The 19,255-nt window shown below is 42.6% G+C and overlaps 1 protein-coding gene across 6 annotated transcripts in view; it reads left to right on the forward strand.

The window, feature by feature from the left end:
* LIMCH1 (LIM and calponin homology domains 1) overlaps positions 1 to 19,255 on the forward strand; it is a 177,423-nt gene that overhangs the window by 47,685 nt on the left and 110,483 nt on the right. The window contains exon 1 of one of the 6 annotated variants that reach the window (XM_066995801.1): positions 10,982 to 10,985. The exons of the other annotated variants lie outside the window; for them this stretch is intronic. The gene's annotated coding sequence lies outside the window, so the exon portion shown is untranslated. Of the gene's footprint in view, positions 1 to 10,981; positions 10,986 to 19,255 lie in introns of those variants that run through there. 6 annotated transcript variants of the gene reach the window in all.

Raw genomic sequence — 19,255 nt, forward strand, 5'->3', positions numbered from 1 at the left:
GGCATCTTGCTAAAATCCCCTAATCCTTTTAGCTTTGCTCCGTGGCGTGAAAAGCAGGATGATGGTGACAGAGTGCATCTTGCAGTGCTGTCTTCTACATTAAATGTTTTGGAGAGGACAGGGTGTGCCCAGCCAGGCTGAGACCTTGTGTGTGAGACGTGAAGTTCCGAAGTCTTTTACACTGTGTGCACCTAGTAATGGAACAAAAAGACTGTCAGCACACAAATTGTGTGAAATTGGTTGCAAAAAGTACATTTACTAACCTGATAGTTTGAGAGGATGGTGCAAAGACAGTTATTCTTTGCTTGGAATTGTAAATTAGCCTATGGCTTTCATAGTCTGCATCTGACTACTTGGTATGTCTCTGCTAAGGAGCACTATCAGACAGACAGCCACCATCACGAATTTGTGAGAGCTAGTGTTAAATGGATGTGAGTGGATTAAGTGCTGGCTTGTCTTCCAGCAATATTTGTGGTATCATAAATCCCTGAAATCACATCAGTGAGAAAAAATAAGATGAAAATGTAAAAAACAAAACAAAACAAAACAAAAAACCAACCCAACAACAGTCTAAGATAAGGAAGAGAGGACTAAGGACACTTGAATGGATATCAGTTACTCTGCCTTAAATGTGGTAGGATTAGTTATCTTTTCAAGATGAACAGTACAATGAGACTTCATGCAGTCACTGAAATTGTAGATATGTCTTTATGTGGTTGCGTTTTGTCTGATCTAGAATGAACAGACTGCATAGGCAGACGTTTCCTCTGTGAACAGGTGCGTAGCCTTGTTTTCTTCAGCCATAAGGACTGTTCTCCCGTATCATGGAGTTTGTAACTGCAGGGTTTTTGTGACTTCAGTTGGAAGCACAGACCAGTGAAATTCAACCTCTAAACATATATCGAGGGGCAGAGGGAAAGAGACAGCAACTTACACATATTTCAGTTTTTAAAAGCTGCTTTCTTAGAATCATAGAATCACTAAGGTTGGAAAAGACCTCCAAGATCATCTGGTCCAACCATCCCCCTACCACCAATGTCACCCACTAAACAGTGTCCCTAAGCGCCAGGTCCAACCTTTTCTTGAACACCCCCATGGACAGTGACTCCACCTGGCCAACCTGTTCCAATGCGTGACTACTCTTTCTGAGGAGAAATGTTTCCAAATTTCTAACCTAAACCTCCCCTGGCACAACTTGAGGCCATTCCCTCTAGTCTTATCACTAGTTATCTGTGAGAAGAGGCCGACCCCCAGCTCCCCACACCTTCCTTTCGTGTAGCTGTAGAGAACACTGAGGTCTCCCCTGAGCCTCCTCTTCTCCAGACTAAACAACCCCAGCTCCCTCAGCCGCTCCTCACAGGACTTGGGTTCCAGGCCCCTCATCAGCTTCGTAGCCCTTCTCTGGACACGCTCCAGGACCTCGATGTCCTTCTTGTAGTGAAGGGCCCAAAACTGAACACAGTACTCAAGGTGCGGCCTCACCACAGCACAGTACAGGGGGACGATCACCTCCCTGCTCCCGCTGGCCACACTATTCCTGATACAAGCCAGGATGCCGTTGGCCTTCTTGGCCACCGGGGCACACTGCTAATGGAATGACCTTTCCGATGTCACACACTGCTGTGTCAGAGCACATGGTTCTGGTGCTTGATCGCCGGTCCTTGGGGAGGCTGGGAAGGAGGAGGAGAAAGGGACGGCTGAGCTTCTCCAAGTATACAGGTGGAGGCAGATCCCTGATGCTTGTCCTCTGCCTTGGGTCAAGCAGCACTGGGCACCAACACCAACTCACAGGGTGAGTTCTCCTCATCGGTCGGTACCAAGCCCAGCAGGCCGCACCTCGGGCATTATTGCCAAGTTAACGCAGGTTAACAAGGTGCCGTCTCTTTGGTTTTGGCTTGGGAAGGGGAGAAGAGCTCATCTCTGGAAAGAGTAACTGAGATAGCAAATGCAAATCGGTGCATGAAATGTATTTTGTGCTGTTCACGTGCTTTTTATTTGTTTTTTTTCTGAATGACCAGTGGGAGCCTGAGAAACTAAGATTAGGTTGTTTTGAGCTGTACATGATCTTCTTACAACAAAATAATCATCATATTCTATACAGAGAAAGAAATTTTAGCTCTAAATGTACAGAAAGCTTTTTTATTTGTTTGTGTAGTTGTAGGGAACATATGGATAAATACCCAATTTTCAGAAGTTACTTTTTTTTAATGAAGAGCACATTTGAGGAAATATTGATCTGCTGTTACGGAACTATAAGCCTGATCCTTGTGTGTGTGTGTCCTAATAATCTGACAGTTGTGTGCAGTTTTTTGCTGTAAAAAAGTGCTTCCATCTCTAATATACAAGTACCTACGCCTTCAAATTGGGTGCCCTTATTTGTGCAAAGTAACTGTATTAGGTGAGAGACTGGTCCACAAAAATAATTAGATTTTAAAGGCTGGTGAGAAGTGCATTGCTTTATAAAACAATATACTGATTAAATAGCTAACCTCAAAGATAACATTCATAAAAAAGTCTGCATATGAAGAGAGAGAGAGAGAGAGAGATATTCCTGGCCCAGTTGCTGGGTTTGTACAATGCATTTGATTTGCTGAGGTTTTTTTGTCTCAGCTAAACAGCTGGCGATTGAGCAGCAAGCGGGACTGGTACCTGCCTTTAAGTGTCACAACTCCAGGAGAACTTGTTTTAGTAGTCGTGCTTGGCCTTTTCCTCCTGCTGGGTTTCACATTTCTCAGGAATTCACTGAGGACCCTCACAGTCAGCCTGGGAGTGACCGCGAAGTGTTTTCCAGCAGCTGGTGCTGGGAAAAGGAGCGGCAGCAGCAGCGGTGGCGATGTGGCCAAGGTCTCCATCCAGCAGGACGCGGGGCTGAGCTGAGGTGGCTGAACAGTGACCGAGAGGGCTGCTGTGGTGCAGGTGCATGCACCTGGCTAGGGCGGAGAGTGTCAGGGAATTCCCTGTTTCCCAACTACTGCATCAGATAGCTGCTTTTATCTCATGCCTTGGCTATATGAGTAGCTGGGCCACGGGAGGGGGGAATAGCTTATCCGCAGCACGCATGCATTTGGTGTGGCTCTGTGTGGATTACAAGTTGCACAGCTGCGTATTTCTACACTTTACTTACAGAACAGAATTTTTGCCCTCTGTCCCAATGCAAGAAGACTGAATTTTGAGCCCAGTGGGAAACAGAAAAAGTATTGGTTGCAGGAAGGATTGTTTTAATCTGAATTTCATAGATACGTGTTTAGCAAGTCTGACCTTTGGCTGGTTTTTGTCTCTGGGCTGTTTTCTGAAGAAGAGTTAGATATTTAAAGCCTATTAGCTCCTTTTCAAAAATAAATTAAACTCTTAAGCAGAATTTTGAGATGAAGCTTTGGCATCTGTTTGTTGAATCAAATGAATATTAAAAAATTCCTAGCAAACCACAAATAGTTACATGGGAAATACTAAAAAGAAAAGCAGCTGAAATGTTTCCAAACACATTTTTAAAATTTAAATTTGTTTTTATTTTGCAGCTTCCTTCAAAAATATTCTGTGTGGATTATGCTCAATGTTCAAAACCAATCAACTTCATCAGAATTTTTTGCTTTATTTGCCACCCAATTTTTTAAAGATCGAGCGAATATGAAAATAATACAGAATGTTTGTAATTATCATTATTTAACACAGCTGAGAGGTGGCAGCCACTGATACCAATGAGACGTGTGTTTGATTCAAGCCAGCTGTGTGCCGATGTGCATCCGGACCTGTTTAGTGCACACACATCACAGACATGAATGCAGGCTGCTAGGTTTGTTAGCAGCGTAATCTAATTGTTTCACTAACGCGTGTAGATAGTTTGCAGACGATAGTGGTGGAACGGGCTGCGAAACCATTGCCCTTTCCCTTTCCACTTCCTCTCCTCTCACACCCTCAGCCTTTACTGGGAGCTGGTGCCAGTATTTCTCATCTCCCTCCTCCTCTCTGGGGTTGCAGTTAGCCAAAGAGCTGGCAGGTTTACTGCTGATGTTTCTTATTTTATTTTTTTCTCAAGCTAATTACAAACAGCCTCATGAGTATCTTGTTCTGTGACTTTGTCAAATTACGATTTTTGTCATTCTGCAAGGTACTAGCGTTGAGTCCCTTATTAGAAACTGATCACCTGTCATTAAGGCAACCGAGCAGGGATTCAAGCTGTGCTGTCTTCCTGAGAATCTGGAGATAGTGCTGACTTCTGAAGTATGGGAAAAATAATTTTAGTGGCATTTGTTTATGTTAATACTGCAGTCAGCACACACCTTGTTTTGTTTACTAAATATCTTCTAAGGACTGATGATTTTGTTTGTTTTGATTGTGAGACATGTAAGTGTTAGTCCCTGTGAGGTTGCTCTGTGCATTTGCAAACTGATAAAACCTGTAAAATGTGTTAGCTGGAAAGATCCTCTAATCTGGTGAAATGTTGGATGTGTGTAGCTGTTGAATGAATGCACATCTACAGTATGAAGATTTAAAAGCCTTTTATAGGGATAGTTACAAAAATAATAGATTGTAGATAAATGCAAAAATGATTGTGTGCATAAGGCCATTGAGAAGTTGTGTAAGATACAGCGATGAGTAGGAGCAAAACAGCTGTTCATAATAAAATTGATATAATCAGGAAAACCTTTGGTTGATTTTTCCCATCTGGTTACTCCTGTTACTACAAGGGGAAGGAACAAAGAAAGGATTTTGTTTATCTGAGGGCACTTACAGAAGAAGCAAAGCTCAGCCTTCTTGGACTGCACGGGAGTTGCTAGCTGCGGGCAGTAGCACCTTCTCCAACTCTAGTACAGAAAGACCTGCACAGAGCTGAGCTGGTTCAGGCAAAGCTAGTTCCCTGTCAAGAGCTGAGTGGCTTAGTTTACACTAATCTGAATAGCTGTTGGGATGGTTATTACTGCCTTTGGATCACATTATACACGCCTAACTGAAGATGAATGAGAAACTGAACTAGAAGCTCAAGGGATATTTAGCTAGACGTTAGTTTCTGCTCCTGAGTGGAAATACTTTTTCTTACTCTTCGGGTACAAAACTGGGTAAATCGGTGTAAATGTGCTGTTGTGACTGTAACAGCAACATGGTCAGCACTGACAGGAGAGATGGTACGGGAGGGGCAGCAGCAAACCGGAGGTGTTTGAAAGGAATCAGTGAAGATGAAAGGACTGTGAGCTAACATTAAGCATAAAAAATAAACATTGTCTATGCTCCTTTAGTTTCATCCCTTTCATGCAGCATTGTGACAGCTCACCTAAATGCATCAGCTTGGTTTTCTGTTGTTTATATTTGTGGGTTTTTTTCCCTCATTTTCCACATGTGGTTTATTTCATCAGAGTAAATCACCCACAGGAGTTTATGGGTGCTCTGTTGTCGTGTGTTTCATCGACTTTCCCTGGACAAGTCTTTAAAAAGACCTTACCTTTCATGTTAGTAAACACCTCTGCTCAGCTTGCTCAGCTTCTAAAAGGTTATCTCGCAAATTGTTATAGAAAAAGCAAACGGCAGATTTGGGCACCTAGGGGTAATGGCCTGCTTTTACTTAAGAGCTCTGCAAAAGCCATTACCATCTGTTGGTGATGTAGCAAGGGACAAGCATATTTTTTATTCAGTTTGCCTGTTCAATATCACTTCTTAACTTTGGCTTTAGACAGGGCCATTCCTTCTCCTCCTCCTCCTGCACAAAGCTGGAAATGAACATTGTTATCTGAAGTGCCAAAAAGAATGCCACTAAAATGTGAAAATCTGTGGTGTTGATGTAATTACTCTGCAGCTTGTCTCTGCCGAATCTTGCTTCAGGTCCCTCAAAAGCGGCCCAAGCAGTTTTCTCGTATGGCACTAAGCTTTAGAGGATGAGGGAGAAAATGGCACAACTGAATCAGGACAGGATGTGGTTTTGTGGAGCAGTTCAAGAAGCAATTCAAACCTAGATGGAGGGTGTGCTAAACAGTATTCAAAAACAGGTTTCAGTTGTCCAATTTTTCATTTTCATTTGCTGTCTGGTTTAAATTGTAAGCCCTGCTACGTAAAAACAAAGTTTTAAAGTAATATATCTGGTTTTAGACCAGTAACCAAAGACCACAAAGTAACTTACTTTTATTAGTCTTGGAGAAAATTCTAGTGTTTGCTGGCTTGTGGTTTGGATGTGAAATGTACAAAAATATTATTATTTTTTTCTGATGTTGAATCTGTATTTTCATGTTAATAGACATCCAATTTAGTTCCATTATATAGTGGTTATTCGGATAAGCAGTAAGAAGACACAACTAACTCTTGAGACATAGTTTAGTTATCCTGCTTAATTTGTATTAATGCAAGTGCCTTGAGTAGTTTTACAGTGTCAGCTCATGAAGATAGAAAAGAAACAACTAGAATAAATGTTGTGAGCCCTCTTCTTGTGTTCCTAATGTTTGGACAAACATCGGTTTTGTAATTTTTGGACTCAGCAGCTGTGCTTCTCTGTCAGGAGATAACCTGCATCAAAAGGATTTGTGTGTAGCTCCTAATGGCTAAAGTACTTTTCTGTCTGCAACTTCATTTTTATCCTCATGTCTCCTCTTGTTTTAGCCCAAGTCAAACTTTGAGGGAGCAGAGAAAGTTCATGCCCAGACTTCAGCTGAAAGTGATAAGCACAAAACGGATGTGATGCAACACCATGAAATGAAGGCACCTAGCCCTGCTTGCCCTCCCTTCCCTCCTGTTTACACCTTTCCAGCTATCCACCATGCGAAGCAGCAGCAGGATTATCTTTCTCTCTTTTAACATGCCTTTATTAAATTCCTTTGCTCCCATGTAGGTGTTTGGTTTATTAAATGTTTGTACCCACTGCTGTTGTGTGGCTGAGGGAAAAATACCTGCTTTTATTAATGACGGGTAAAAATCTTGTTATAAAAGGCAAAGAGGGATGAGTATAAGGAAATATCGCTTCAAACCAACAGGGAGAAAACCTCTAGCAGTTCTCTAAAGTGTGGAGTCAGAGTGCAGAGTGTGCAAAAGGCTACAAATGTGCTGGACTTATAATTATTTGGCCAACCTTTGCAGCGGATGATAAAAACAGATGGTTGGAGAGTATGCTGGTATTCCTGTCTTGGCTAAAAAGAGCCAGCTCAGATACCTGGTGCCTCTCGTCATGTACCAAAACAGTAATGGCAGGATTGATACCAGAAGAAAAATTAGCTTTTAAGACAGATTAACTGGCATAGATAAGTCAGGTGGTGGCTGCAAGAGTATCAGCAGATCAGTCTTGGCAAGGTAACATTGGTTTTCCAGTGGCTTCTCCAGCTCCATGTAAACACTTTCATATTCTGCTCATAGCCTTGGACTGAAAAGCTAGGAGGTGCATTCAGAAACACTTCAGAAAGTGTATTGTCTTTCTCTGTAAGTGGATGTTTTCATGAAATCAGGAATATTATGTGGTTTTTTTTCCCCTTCTCATGTAAAGTCTTAAACTCTTGCCCTTAATTCCAGATGACGGGTTGTTATCAGACAGCTGTTCCTGGTAGCTTGCCACAGGTGACTGCATCTTGCAGCCTAAGCTGGGCAATATTTAGAACAAGGGGTTTAGAATTGGCACCTATCAGAGTCAGCTGGTTAGGAGAGAAAATTTTAATTTTAGCCAGAGAGAAAGAAGCTTCGAATTCTTCTTGAGTTTTGGCTTTTAAAACATCACAAGGGGTATTTTAGATTTTAATGTGGCTTTGGTGCACTTACAAATGGGCAGGATTGAACAGACTATATGAGCATATGAACTGAACAACAAAGCTCCTGCTGTCATGCAAATACCTTTTCACAATAAAGTACAAGGGGAGAGAAATACGATTTCCTATAAGTGAACGCCTTCCCAAAAGAATGTTTTGCAGTTGTCCAAAAAATGTTGGCTGATACACAGAATATCTGTATTACTTAAATGTGTAGTAGTCTTGGTTTCTTTTTCTTCTTTTTTTTTCTCTCTCTTTTTTTTTTTTTTAATCTTTCTGAATGTTGTATATAATTGTGCTTGTAGATGAGACGGGGATTCCTGCTCTGGCAGGTGAGGTTATTAATTGCTCTGACCCTCTGTGAACAGTTCTGGCTCATTTTGCCGTTTGTAAAACAGTAATGCTCCTCCACATTTGGAAGTGAAATACTACTGAAGAGTGCCACATAATTTTGTCAATACCCTTGTGCTTTTTACTAGGAATAAAGTTGATGATATTTATTCATCTTTAATTTAATCAGCTATTTGAATAATATGTGAAAGTTGAAAACAGTCTGATTTAATCAAAGTAGTAAAGTAACTTAAAGAAATTTTATTTTCCTTTTTATATAGTTCTATGAGGAATGTATTAATGAATAGTTCCAAGATCCTTAGGTGTTTTTTTATTTCAGATTTGGGAAAGGTTGCTGTCTGGATGGGAATTTCCGGAGGTATTTGGAAAACCAATCTGGGGACAAAGAACTTTAATCAGTCATGCTTTTTCCTTTCTTTTTGACAGCTGAAAGTTGTGAATTAATTCTGAAAAGTGCTTTGCTTTCTAGCACTTACCATATAAAGATACCTTTCAATGTTGGGTCCTGACAATGCTGCAGGTTTATTGTAGCACTGGAGTTGCCTCTGGAGGTGATGGTGTGGGAGAAGCATGAAAATGTTCGTGGGACAAGCCTGATGTCTGGCGGGAAAGTGGCCAACTCCAAAGATTTTTGGAATTGTAGAAAGGTAGCAAATGTTTTGAGACTTGCAGTTCTTAGTGTTTAGATTGGAAATGTTAAGCATGTTTTTAATAGGCTCCTTTTCCACTACTAAAGCATTGCAGTGAAATAATTACATTCCTTTCGATTCATTTAAGACCTTACATGGTTTCCACTAAGAGTAAAAATAAAAGTAACAGCAATTAAAATAGTTGCTGGGTTTTCTTCTCTCTTCAGGAATTTATTTACTACAAGGCTAAATTGACAAACTTTGTTGAAGGCAATTTCATTTATTCCTCTGTCTGTATTTGAACCAGATGCTTAATCTAATTCTTCCTAGTATTCGTTTCACACAGCACTAAACAGGGAAGAGACTGAGTGCTCGGGTAGCCTGTTTGTTTGATAACACGAGGCAGCTCGATCCGTTCCTTGCTCCTCGGTCAGGTTTGTGGTGGCCTCGGTGCTTCTGGAGCCGTCGCTGCTGGCGTGCTGCATAATGGATGAGCCTGAACTGATGGAGGCAGCAGGTGTTCTCGCCATAGAAAAGAGCAGTGTTTGTTATTGTTGTAAGCATCATCAATCCTCCTCCCTTTCTCGCTCTGGTCTCAGTGTCCTCCAAACAAAGACTCCCTGTATCTGGAGCAGCAGGGGAGAAAATAGCAGCAATCTACCCTGCGAAGCATTGCCGTTTTGTATCTCAGGGGCAGCCTTGTAAATGGATCTTGATTTGATGCTCTCGATCTCTAAGTGGTGTGTTTATCATTGCAGGGGGACAACAATACTGATTTATGACTTACATTTACCAGAAAACCCTATCAGTATCTACGTGGAGCTGCCCTATTCCAGCTAAACAGGATGAATGAAAAATGTCTTTCAATTCTAGTGCTCATTACACACTGCAAGATGGCCATCTCCTGTGGGAGCAATCTGCTGAAAGATAGGTCTAAATGGTCTTCAGCTGGGAAAAAAGTAATTTTAGGGGGGTTGGGAAGAGGAGGAGAGAGAAGTAAATGTTGCAGAAGAGGGGAAAAAGGAGGCTCTCTTTCTTAGTTTTGTCTAAGCTCGCCACTGCTCTAGGAAGTGCATTTTGAAGAGCACTCGTCATTTGAAATCTTAAAGTACTTTATTTTCTATTTAAGGCAGCCTAGTCTACTGATGAATCACATTCACTTTGAAAGACACTTGCTCAAAAACATGAGTTGATTCTAGCTGTTCTTAACTGTTTCTCTGGTCTGGAGCAGTAATGGCAGCTGTCATTTCCTTCTGCAGGGCTTCTCGGGGTGTAGGACACTGGAGGCATGGAGCAGATTTGAGAACAGAAAAAACAGGTTGACTAGAGGCTGCAGTAGGCTTTCCATTTGGACTGTAATGCCATTGAACTTTGGAGAGAAATGGCTGTTCTGTTTCACCATACCGTTCTATTCCTTTACTTTCTAATTTTTGCTTCTTCCCTTATGGCGGCATTCTCTTTGTGGTTGTGTCATCCTCTCCAGTTTTCATATAGGGTGTGAGGAGAGAAGAAAGGAATCTTTCTATTGCCATATGATAGGTAAAGTGAATCAGAGGGTCTTTGAGAACCAATTACTGGCTGGGGATTGCAGTATTACCATCTCTGCTAGCACCTGGAGATGCGGAGTAGCTGGGCATGGAGGTGGCACTTGCAGGGCAAGCCCTCTGGCCCTAGCCCCTCTCTGTCCAACCTGAAGCATCCACTCTTAGTGGAGCCCAACTTAGGGCCGTGTTTTGCTTTCTGAAGAATGGCTCAGGGTTTCACTGAATGCTCACTGACTTGTGTGTGTCTTTTTCTGGATGAACTTTAGATCCACGCTGTGGCTGTGGCCGCAGTCCTGTCTCTGGCCCCATCCCCTTTTGCTCCTGACTGGACTCCATGAGTGTACCCCAGACCCAGTTCATCGATTTGCCACGTCAGGTGCTGCAGATGGGCCTAGTTACGACACCTGGCTTTGCCCGTTATGCTCAGGCCCCCTCGGGGAGGACACGGCCTGCGCTGCCCCCCCCTCCCCCCCGTTGCTGCGTGCCCTGAGGGAGCAGCAGGCCCTCGCTGCTCCCCACAGCACAGGGAACGTAGCTCCACCCTTGCTCGGTGGCCAAATGGCGTCTAAAAACTGGCTTAGCTGGAAAAGCTTTCAGAGCCTAAATGCTTTCCCTTAGCTCGTCTCTATAGAGGCAGGAACAAAAGCACACTTAGCTTAATAACAAATCTACTTCCAAAGTGCTACTAATGAAGGCCTTGAAATTGTATGGCTGAATTAAGGTCAGCCTTCTTTCTGCAGGAAAGTGGATCGTTTTTCTGCATTCCACGGTTTTTGAAACGCACATTTTTTCCTGTTTAGAAGCTGGTAGTTCTGTGTTTTTGTTTGCAAGTGACTGAAAAGTTATGGCACGCAGCTCTGTTCCTGCTGGAGATCCTGCCAAGTGATGACCCAGAGTTTGGAGGGAACGTCCAAGGAGCTCAGATCCTGCTCTCAGAAGTGTTGTTTTTCCCCTTTCCCTTTTCTTTGGAAGGACCAGTGTTTTGCAGTACACTGGCAGCAGATAAAGCTAAGCTTTTCAGCGCTGTCAATATAAAATGACTTATTTCCCACAGTTAGTTTCTTGCTTTGCTTGCTCTGGGCTTCCAGGCCTATTGTCAAGAGAATGAGGTCAGACCTTAAAATGTCTCGCTAAGCTGTACTTTTATATATATATTTAAATTACAGACTGTAAATGGGACACTTTACATATGGAATTGTCTTGATATGACTTTAAATTTAAAAGCTTCAAGGTAGACTGGTGCCTAGTGATGCTCATCAGTGGCAATTGGGAGGCTCCTCTGAGACCTAAAGACATAAAGTGTCATCTGTAAATGGTTGGTTAAATTCGGTAATGGTTGGCTCAGGTGAACATCTGATTTCTTCAAAAAGGGAAGCTGGTGTCTCCTGGCAGACATTTTTCAATGCGACTGCTCGGTAATTACCGAGCTCTGGTAGTCTGTCTGTTGACAGAGGTTAATGACAAGCTGAAGTGCTTCTGGTGTTGGGCCTCTGTACTTGCAGCTTCTCGTGTTCCTGTCCCTGTCCAGCTTTAAGTGCGTGCAGTCTTGAAGTTGTCTGCCAAGATGCACGTTCCCGACACAAAGCAATGCACTGGTGTCAAAAACCTGCTTGTCCAAAAAGAAGTAGCAGAATGGTTTTGTAACACATAAATGCAGTGATAATATAAAATAGGTTAGAGCACTGTGAAGGGGCGATTAACAAATCTGGGCACTGCAGCGATCCCTTCATCTCCTACAGAGCTGTTGATCTCTTCATTGCTTTGAGGCAGAGACAAGATGTTGAGCTCAGTGAGGAAGCTGCTACTTGTGTTTTAGCTCTGTCTCTGCAGCTGTAATTAGTTGACACACAGTCCTGAATCGGAAGTGTTTAAAGCCCTAAATTCTCTAAAGCTGGAGGAGAGAAAATAGAGGGTTTTATTAGCAGCTGTTTCGGTTTCAACATGTAAATGATGCAATGTAGCATACATTTTGGAGGAGTGGTTTTTCAAGTGTCTGTGAATTTGCTCCTGTGAGATGCCGCAGGCGGAAAAGGGCGTTACAGTGGATTGGAGTGGGTTTGAGTTTTGTCTGTTAGCTCTTCGCCCTTTCAGCGATGCCCAGAAACCTGATTTCCCGTTTCGTTGGATAGTTGCAAGTGTAATCAACCTGAGGCAAAGGAAAAATTCTTCAGGCGTTTTCTAAAAAAGCTTAAACTTTATTTAAAAAAAAAAAAAGTGAGACTGGCGTTTTAGGCTGCCAAATACACTGAGTTCAGCAGCCAGAGCTTGAGTTCTCTCTCTATCAGAACCAATTCCACCTTTAAGAAACATCACGCTAGGGAAACGATAAAGGCTAAATCAATAGCTCTTGCTTTGGAGAGTAGCTCACTGTACAGACTTTTTTCTGCATGCATTGAAAGAGGGACAGTAGCAGGGCAGTGCAGGTGTTTGTACGTGGCCAGTCCTAGGGAATCATAATAAAGAAGCTGGAAAACTCGTAGTAACTTCTATCAGCCTTTCGTTTTTCAGTGAGCAGACTGTTTAGCCTGGTTGGGTAAGAAAATAACAAGACCTTGGGGAAAGGTAAGCCTGGAAGGTGTTCATGAGAGCTAGTAATTATTAGTCATCTGCTCCTTTTCCCTTCAAAGGTGCAGCTAGGAGCTTCCAGGAAGGACTGGTTCACCCTGAAGTGGAATGGGCTGTGCAGTGGTAAAAGGGGATTCAATTTACCTAGTCGGCCGCCAAAAAGATGACTCCTCCAGACGTTGAAGTGGAGTGAGGCCAGGCTCTGTGGGAACGGCCAGGATTAGCTTAAATCAGGGCCTCGGATCAAGGAGGTGCATCCCGCACTGCTGTCGTGTGTGTGTTGCACTTGTTGGGTCTATGTGGTACGTGCTCCTCCCGATCTCTGCTCCTCTGACCTGCGTGGGGTTGCGTGTTTAAAGAAAACAGTACAGAGCTAAAGAACATATCATTATGCTACCATCAAATAGAAATTATTTCCGTGAAATAACACTTCATTCCTCCTTTTTCTCCCAAATAAAGGAGGGGGATAAATGACAAACATCTGACTGGTAAATCTATGTGCAAGAGCCTGCAACCCCCCTTCTTTAATTCATGTTAAAACTAAGAAAGAAATGATGGATCCCACAACACAGGAAATAAGTTTTTCCTGTAGATGCCTTATTTTTTCTTCTTTTAAGTCATAAAAAGAACCCTAAACTGAACCACTGATTGAAACCAGGTATCTTGGGGTGTCCTGTCATATCTGTCATCTGGTATCTAATTTTGACAATACTGCTTGAAGTACAGATAAGAAGCTGGTTACCCGTAAGACAACGATGCATTAGCAATTTACTGACTGTCAAATACAAATTTGATGTAACAGATGACCTGCTGCTAGGTGAAGCTTTTGGGAATTGCGCTGCAGCCAAGAGAAGTCTGATGGAAGTTGCTTTTAAGTTCATTCTCGCTGCTCCTTGCTCTCCACAAAACGTTCAGCCTTTAATGAAATGTTTTCTGTCCCACCCTGCCCCTGAGGGAAGGCTGCTACGTTTGGCAGCGCACCTGGGCATGTATACAAACAGAGTTAGGGAGGGGAGATTAAAAAGAAGGCTGATTTACTCTATCGTGAAATTTTAACACTCCTTAGCAGTTTGCCAGCCAGCTGGGATTATACTACCAGATGTCCTGGCAGAGACGCGCGCGGCTCTGTGTGATCATAAATCCAAACAATGTATGGCAACACCATATGTATAATACTGCCGTTACCAGTGCAGAATTTTCATGTGGAAAGCTCTGGTGACGGGCAGGATTAGTGAGAGCAAAACCTTCCCAGATTTAACTTTAAAGCTTTGGGTAGGTAATAGTTGCTGATGGCCGTGGTGCGTTAAAGGGGAATCGTGATGCCTGTGCTTTATCAGCAGCAATAAGCCTCCCCTGCCTGCAGTCGTCTTCCCTCCACGTTTCTTGGCTGTTCAGCAGGCAGAGCTATAGTGCAGGTGCTCGGAGGCCGATCTCTTCTCTCCGTTGGTGAGTTACGAAGCAGTGAGGGGGGATTGTCAGCAGACCGCTAAGCTCCAGGCCGAGTCAACAACGCGATGCTGCTCTGTGGCCTTGTGATTTGTCTGGGGTGTAAGTGGAGCTCTGTTGTCTTCCTCTCGGGGAAAAAAAATGTTTAATAGGAGGAATGGGGATGGAGCGGGAGTTCGGTGCAATTATTTTTGCTCCTCGTTCTGTATTTTCTTTGACAGGTTTGCTAAATGAACGGGATCTGTTCTTTTTAGCATATACATTAAATATAAATACGTGTCCATTCTTAGTATTGTTTGCTCACTGAACTAGGCAAAGGGCATGAAAAAATCAGCTGTTGTGGCCTTTAGTTGTCTCTCGCTTCATGGAAAAGGTGCTGATTATCATCCTGTAGCAAAGAAGTCATTCCGTGTGAGGACTAACAATTGGGTCCACCAAAGGGGCTGGGGGCACGTTTGTGTCAGTGGCATCGTTCTCCCGTGCTACGTGTTGACACCAAACTGTCAGCTAACCCAGCCGACAGTGTGGTAGCGGCAGAAGGGATTCTAGAGCAAACAGAGGGAATATGATATCCTATGTTTTATGCTATTGTTGCCAAGGAAAAATGGAGTTCCTATGAAGTGTGATAAAGAGCAAGTCAGCTCTGTGTCACTTCAAAGAACAGGATGAGGGTAAACAGCAGGAGGGAAAGGAGAACAAAGGAGACTTCAGCATGGCTAGTTAACTTTGGAAATTGCACTTGAAGTTAAAGAACCACCGTGTGGAAGATCGAAAGATAAATAATATTAAGTGCTTTCTTTACAGATTAATCTTGCTACCCAAGTGTGAAATCTCTCCCCTTCCTCCCATGCATTCTTTACATTTTCAAGCTCTGCAGCACAAAAATTTCAGGTGGTTCATTGCTGGCCACATCAGGCAATCTGAGCCCACACTGTTTTTGTCCTTGATAACAGAAGTTCACACCGAAGATACTTACGTTGTTCACCCTTTTACTGATTTTAATAGTGAATTACCTCAACGCTGTAACACCTTGCAAAGCTTTGTGCAGAATGCTTGTCATCATTCGGCTTTTCTGGAAGACAGATACGCCAGGACCAGGGCTTGTTGCTTTCAGTAAACTCCATTAATGTAGTCTTCATGTTTCTGTGCTAGTTTCTGGCTTTCTAATATTTGCAATATGAGTGTTCAGAACTGGCTTATATTGTTAGAAATTAGAGAGTTTAAATCCTTCCGCTGTAAAAGCATCAAACGCAGGATCCAGTGAAGGCTCTCCCAGTCCTGCTGCGCTGCCATGGCAGTTCGCTGCAGTTCTTGCCCACCAACGTAAAGCAGACTTCAGCCTCATCAGTGTTGCTTAGTTCAGAAATCTCTTTTCTGTGCTATGTGAAAAAGGAATTTAATTGGCATATTTGTGTTATTAGCTGAAATGTAATTTTGGAAGTGGGGAAGTAGGAGTTTGTTACTCTAGAAGTGCCCAATCCCGATGGCCTAAAAACTGTCCTACATCATCTTTTGGTGGCTTGTGCTGCCTGCTGCTTATATGATCCAGTGCTTCCTATTTACATACATGTGATTATTATGGGTTAAGCCTTACTTTTACATCTCCCTGAAGTACAGGCAGTACGTTTTCTAGTTTTGTAGCAGAGTGGACTTTTTCGTTTAAGTAAAAATTGATGTGGGATTGCAAAGTGATTGCAAACATTGAAATTCAGTGTACTGATATACAAAGAAATGAACAGCCTACCAAACTTCTGGAAAATCTTCCCTTTTTTTGCTGCCATGCTTCACAAGCCCTCCAAAATGCGTAATGGGTAGCAAAGACCTCTCCCTGCTGTGTCTATATTTTTGTTCGCTGCTTTACGTGCTATTTTCAGATGTGCATCCAGCAAATCAGGCTAGCTGTTCTCAAAGTGTTGTCCCTGATGGCCTAATGTTTATTCATCTACTTGTATCTTGTTGGCTGAGATAAATTTCACCTGAGGACAGCATCTGCTCACTAATTTGTCACCTTTTCTTTTTCATGCCCTTAAGCTGTTTTTCCACCAGAGGCTTTGCAAGCTGCATCTCGTGAAGCACCAGCAGCAACACAAAATGCAAGGAAAACAAAGCGAACTGACGCTTGGTGAAAATAGGGTTGTGTAATATGGCACTGGTTAGTGGCTGGAGGACAGCCACGCGTGATGACATAGATGTAGTGGCATGCATAACTGCAAGGAACAAAGGAGTTAATCAGCAACAATACTGCATAGAAGAAGTGTTGCTGTGTATAAATACATATCAGAGCTGTTGCCATAAGTTTGTGATGGAGAGTCAGTGTGCTGTGGTTTAGTCTCCTAAAACTCCTTTTATTACTCATTTTAGCTTTAGTTTTCTCGGTTGCTAAGTGGTAGTGAAACTGAGAGACACATCCGGCAGCGAAATAATTGCCCTGGATGAAGACGTTTGCAGCTTTTTAGAGAAGAAAATATCATCCAGATGATGAATAAAAATCAATTCCTTCTTACGTAAATGAAACACAATAATAAATTGTGTTTATAATTAGTGAAACTTTGTGTTTCACTTCTGTTCTCTATTTTTGTATTGCAGTACGACATGGAAAGACAACTCTTTTCCTATCAGCTTTATAAAACATTGAAGAAGTGGCAGTTTTTTTTTTTTTTGTTTTTGTTTTTTTAGAAATCATTAGCAGGATACAGCTGTGTTTTTCCTTAAAGATGCTTAGCTGTAACTGTTGGGCCCCTGTGCTACAGTAAACTACGGTGTGCTGACACTACAGAAGTGAACAGGTAACTCTTCAGTATACCTTGCTTTCTCCTGGACAGCCAAAATGTGTTGTCCGTACCTGTGACATGGCTCAGGTCTGAATACCACTTCTCCGTAGTACGAAAGCTGATGGGATAGAAATCTGCTCCCCCCGCCTTCCAGTTTTCTGCACCTGGCTGCAGATTTACAGCTTTCTTTTGTCCAATGAAGCTGGGCAATAAAGCACAGAAGCAGCAGCATAAACACTACCCTCTGTATGCCAGTGTTTTCGGAGTATTGTCCAGCAGTCAATGGAGGCTAGTTCCCAGATATGTAAGAAGATGAACCGGTGGGCACAGAACAGTGCTCAGATCATATTCATAACATAGGCCTGTGAAACACACAATGGTTTTGTGATACCATGATTAAACATGTATTTTCCATGTGTAAGCATGCATATACCTGTGTTCATGTGCCAAGAAACTGAGCTCTAAGTTCCTCTTGGAAAAAATGGGTACAGCTGCTTGCTCCTCTCTGCACACTTTTTTTTATCTTTGACATTTATAATGTCATCTTCAGTCGTATTTTTAGTTTCTAGCCTTTCTCTGATGCACTTTTCGTACATTTTAATTGGCTAAATCAGGAGACTTGTAGCTGATGAATGCTTCCTTCTGCAGCTGGAGCATCTAGAATAGGCACAAACCTTTCCATGCCTCATTTACTTCCAGTTCCTTTTTAAACAGACACGCACTGTTTCTAGACCTTCCTGTCTTTCCTCACCTGCTGTCAGTTCTTGTTGTACCTCTTATTAGATGAATTGTTGTTCCAGCTGTGCATTTGCATTTCATGCTGTTATTCGTGCAGCCAGATATTATGTATGCAGCCTTCCTACACCAGCAGTGACAACAGCAATACCCATGGGAGAGCTTTTGGCAGGTCGATTCTTACTTCAGTTGTGTTCACAGTTTTGGTACTGCTCCCTGATGAATGCAGATGTTCAACAAACACATGAAAAGATTGACTTCCACAGCTACAACGTTTGATGTTGCTTTAGGTTGAGGAGGGAAATAAAATGACTGTCGTCTTCTTTTTTCCTGCGCAGAGCTCTTTCCCTGTGAGTCAAGTCTTTACGAAATAGCTCTTCTATTCCTTTCTATTACCGTACTCTGTTCTGTGGATGAAATAAATGTCAATTTTGATGTGCCGAGTCTATCATTCATCCCAAATGCTAATGGTTATGTTGTTGTGATTTCCCTCTGTCCCAGCCGATCAAGATTAGAGGTGATTCTCTATGATTAGAGATAATTTAGATGATCAGAGATCATTTCCTTCTGGCAAACTGTGTCTGGTTTCTACTGGAGTATGAGGGTGACCCAGTGCCTTGTTCTACTTCATGCATTCGAATAAAATGTGACTTTTGACTTTGAGAGTATGGGGGGGGTAAAGTTTTGTGAACTGTCATACCAGTTTGTGGGAGAAGCTCCTTCATATTGAAAAAAATAATATGCTTACTATTACGTGGGGGATTAGGTTTTATGCTTTTTACTTGCATTTTAATTCCAAAAAAGTGTTGTCCTCTGTCTAAGGCTGTGTGTAGCCACAACCGGCGTTTGCGAACCTAGTACAGCCACTAATCCCGTGGGAAAGTGCCAAACTTGTCAGCTTTTATAAATTGCTGTCTTTATGACAGGAAACTGGGAGGGAAGGGTCTTGTATCTGAATGGAACAGCAAGGAGAAAACTGGTACGTAAGGACAGATGTGTCCCCAAGCCACTATTCTTCTATGGTGGAAGCAACGCCCAGAGCAAGGGTCTTGCTGAAAGATTGGATGCAAGCCATGAGAACTCTGTAAGCATCCGCTCAGTGTTTTGGCTGGGCGAGGAGAAGACCTCCTGGAGGACAATTGAAAACAAGGCAGGCCTTTTGTTTTGTTTTGGTTTGTTTCTGTTCAGTTCTCTCTAAACATAACAACTATTTTTACATATTTGTTGGTGGTAATACCTTTAGCTGAGCACATCATCTGTTGAGAATGATTTGAGGATGAGTGGCAAGCCATTGTCAACATGGTAGTGAGTCAGGCACAGGGCTTCGGTCATGCCTCTAGCATCTAGCACCCTCAGGCAGGATTAGGATTCCTAGATAGAATTCCTTCATGGTCCATCTCTAAGAGGAGAGCTTAAGAGCTTGTAATGGAGAACGTATCGCCTGGTCCCAGCGCCCCTGAGAGGGATGAGTATGTGCCAGAACTTGAGCTTCCTCCAAGTTTGTG

Source organism: Anser cygnoides, chromosome 4, assembly GCF_040182565.1.
Source record: "Anser cygnoides isolate HZ-2024a breed goose chromosome 4, Taihu_goose_T2T_genome, whole genome shotgun sequence".
NCBI lineage: Eukaryota > Metazoa > Chordata > Aves > Anseriformes > Anatidae > Anser > Anser cygnoides.